General features: G+C 42.1%; 1 long non-coding RNA gene across 1 annotated transcript; it reads right to left on the bottom strand.

Moving 5' to 3' along the window:
* Positions 1-376: 376 nt before the first annotated feature.
* On the bottom strand, positions 377-1,357 carry LOC114009017 (uncharacterized). Its single transcript, XR_003550498.1, has 3 exons — positions 1,322-1,357; positions 1,144-1,230; positions 377-509 (listed from the first exon to the last, which is right to left on the bottom strand). It is a non-coding gene; the product is annotated as an uncharacterized LOC114009017 (long non-coding RNA).
* Between the last annotated feature and the right edge of the window lie 2,155 nt (positions 1,358-3,512).

Genomic DNA, 3,512 nt, shown 5'->3' with positions numbered 1-3,512 from the left:
AATACAAGGATGGGGCTGGCAGATGGTGTGGTGGTTAAGGCAGCTGGACTCCCATGTGGCTAACCACAGTCTGAGTTCCGAACCTGGCAGCTTGCTTTCTCACTTGCCCTCTCTCTGTGTCTCTCTCTGGTCAACTTCAAAAACTAAAACAATGACAATTAATACAATTAAATAAAAATAATTCTTTAAAAAAATACAAGGGGATGTCAAAAAATTTGTAGAAAAATGCAAATCAAGTACAAGTTTATTTTGGTGCAAAATTTCAAATGCATACATAGTGTTTTTCAGAATACACATTTTCTATGAACTTCTGGAGCATCTCCTGTAGAAAGTGACTTTTTTCACATGCAAAAGAAATTTAGAGTCAGGTATTATAGGGCTGATACCGTGGCTTCTCATTCTTTGTAATCCTGTCTCTGTCTTTCTGCTTCACCATCTTAACTCTGGCCATCTGTCCTCCAGGTTGTTTCATGGTCCAAGGGAGATGACTGCAGCTCCAACTATCATGTCTGTGTGGTCAGCCGGAAAAGAGAGGCAGAAGAGCAAAAGGGAAAGCCCTCAGCGATGATGAACACCTGTAAGCATACTTTCTGGCAATCCAATACCAAATTCTTATAACTCACTGACAAAGACTTAATCACAAGCTACCCCTCACTGCAAGGAAAGCTTGGAAACAAAGTCCTCTATGTAGTCTGGAAAAAGACTGAATTAAACGTCTAGGTTCTGTTACCAAAAAAGGAGTCAATGCAGTCTTTATGCACACCACAACTCTGCTCCTCCCCCGCAAATCTCCATGCACTTTCTTCTTTTTTTTTTTTTTTTTTTTTGGGGAGGTTTTTTCTCCCGCAGAACTACACTTGCCAGAAAGACAGAGACAGACAGAGAGACGGAAAGGGAGAAAACACCCCCTGGGGGGGCTGGCCATGCCACAATCCCTCTCCTCCATTCTCCTCTCAGGATCTTAGGCACACATGCACACGTGCCCAGCACAAATTTAAGCCACACTGGGCTGGGACTCGAATCGCAGTCGACTACTTGGGAGTCCAGTGACATAGCCATTACGCCAACTGCTGGTCCCAACGCACTTTCTTCTTTCTGAAGAACATGCTTCCCTCTCCAGAAGAAACAATACAAAAATCTTACCTCGTTGGCTCTTCCAAAGACAAGAATATGTGGAGGACACCCACCCTCTCCATCAGACTCGGATGTAGCTTCTCATAGTTCTATGACCTAGGAACTAAAAGGTAGTAATATGCTCCCAACAGTCCCTTGATAGTGTTAAAAAATCCTCAGGCAGGATCAGCAGATGACATAATGTTACCTCGCTGGACTCCCACATAGTCGACTGCAGTTCAAGTCCTGAACCTGGTGGCTTAAAACTCACGCCAAGCACATATGTGTACACGCCCAAAATCCCAAAAGGAGAATGGAGGAAAAGGGATTGCAGCCTGGCCACCTCCCCAGGGGGTGATTTCTCACTTTGTGTCTCTCTTTCTGGCAAGCACATGTATCCTGTAGAAAAAAATCTCTTTCTATAAAAAAATCCTTAGACAATCTTTTATTATTGAGCAAAGTGTTATTTGTAATAATAAAACATAATACATGCAAGAATACAGTATTTAGAGTTCAAATTATTGTATGACAGTCAACTATCCTAACTGGGTAATATTTGGTTCATTTTGGTAAAAAATAATTGCTCCGATTTAATTTTTAGTGTCCTCCCCAAACTCATACGTTGAAACTTAACCCCCAAGGTAATTGTATTAACAGGTGGGACTTTGGGAGGTGATTGAGTCATGAGGACTCTGCCCGTGTGAATGGAATTAATACTTTTATAAAAGAGGCTTTAGAGAGAGTCTTCCATCTCTTGCCACATGAGAATAGTATTCATCCCTTTCTACTCCCTTCTGCCACGTGAGGAGGTAGCAAAAAGAAGCCATCTTACAACAAAGAGCAGCCCTCCCCAGGCAGAGAATCTATTGGCACTTTGATCTTGGATTTCCCAGCCTCCAGAATTGTAAGAAATAAATCTCCATCTTTTGTTAACTACCTAGTTTAAGCTATGTTGTTATAACAACACAGACTAAGACAGCAACATAAGCTTTTGAATTTCTTTTCTAGGCTTTTCTGTTGCTCCATACGTAAAAAGCATACTTTACCTATGGGTAAAAACATACTTTACCTAAGGACAAAAACACCAATATGACTATTTTCAGTGTGTGTAGGTTTTGGTGTGGACGTTAAGTTTTCAATTCATCTGGGTAAATACCACAGTTGAATTTTTTCACTTTGCCAGGTTCCAACTTACTGAAGGCTCAGTCTGCCTAGATGACAAGCCACAGCTCTAAGGCCTCTCTTAGTCAAGTGCTGTTTCCTTCTTTCCTTCTGTCTTTCGCTTGAAATTGATCTGTATCTTTCAGGACTTGGCTGAAAACAGTAAGAATCAGCCTGCACCTGCTAACATTTTGAATGTGTCCTAACAGTTTGGCTGTTGTTACATGTTTCATTAGTATGGATCCTGCCATCCAATGATCCTTGACATATAACAAGGTTCATCAGCCTTTCAGTCCGAAACCTCTAAACTCCTGTTTCTTTCTCCCTACTTTCGTCATGAAATCAAAGCCATGATTTACGTTGTGATGTTCTCTGTACCTGGGCCTAATAAAAATGACTATATTTCATATAACAGAATCATTTATAGCTAGTTTAATCAGAAAAGGAGTCGCTCTAATTTTCTTGAAGTGTTAGGAGACGGACTTGGCCGCTACGTAAAGGAACTAATAGAGCAAAGGAAATTGCCCCACTGTCCAGCAGGGTGGCTTTAGCAAACATCATGTTACTGCCTCTGTGCTCAGTACCTGAGAAGGCCGAGACTAGGCCTTCATTACTACTGGTTTACAAAATCCAAACATATTTATGACAGCGCTTGTCAGAAACATCATGTCACCACAGCCTCACACTGTTCGCTTCCGTGTTCTAAGTCTTACCCAGGCGTGTCTTCGAAGGTTGTCACTTAAAGAATCGTAACTGCAAGAGAGTCTGGGGATTATGGTCTTTAACTTGCCTGCCTCCAGGTTTCCACAAGACTTGGAAGAAGAGTTGGAGGTCTACAGAGGACAGATCTGAAACAGTGCTGACTTTGTCCCACAGGAACATTGGTAATGTCAGGAGATATTTTTGATTATTGCATCTGGAGTAGAGGTGATATCGGCACCTCAGAAGTAGAGGCCAGAGGTACAGCTGAATATCCCCCCATGTATAGCACAAACCTCACAACAAAGAAGTATTCAGACCAAGATATCAATGGTGCAAGGCTGAGAAACCCTGGTGAAAAGTGAGTCAATTGAACGTAGCTGCCTCAAACTCCCTCCTCAGATTCATAGTTCCAGGTGGCAGTGGTGTGGCTCTTAAAGATTCATTTCTGGGGAGTCAACAAAACAGAGCTCTGGACTCCACAGAACCTTATTCTAAGGCCTGAATAAATATCACCCCCCATACACACACACACACAC

The sequence above is a fragment of the Tupaia chinensis genome, unplaced genomic scaffold, assembly GCF_000334495.1.
Source record: "Tupaia chinensis unplaced genomic scaffold, TupChi_1.0 Scaffold000437_1, whole genome shotgun sequence".
Classification (NCBI taxonomy): domain Eukaryota; kingdom Metazoa; phylum Chordata; class Mammalia; order Scandentia; family Tupaiidae; genus Tupaia; species Tupaia belangeri.
This window is presented reverse-complemented; position numbering and strand designations above follow the sequence as displayed.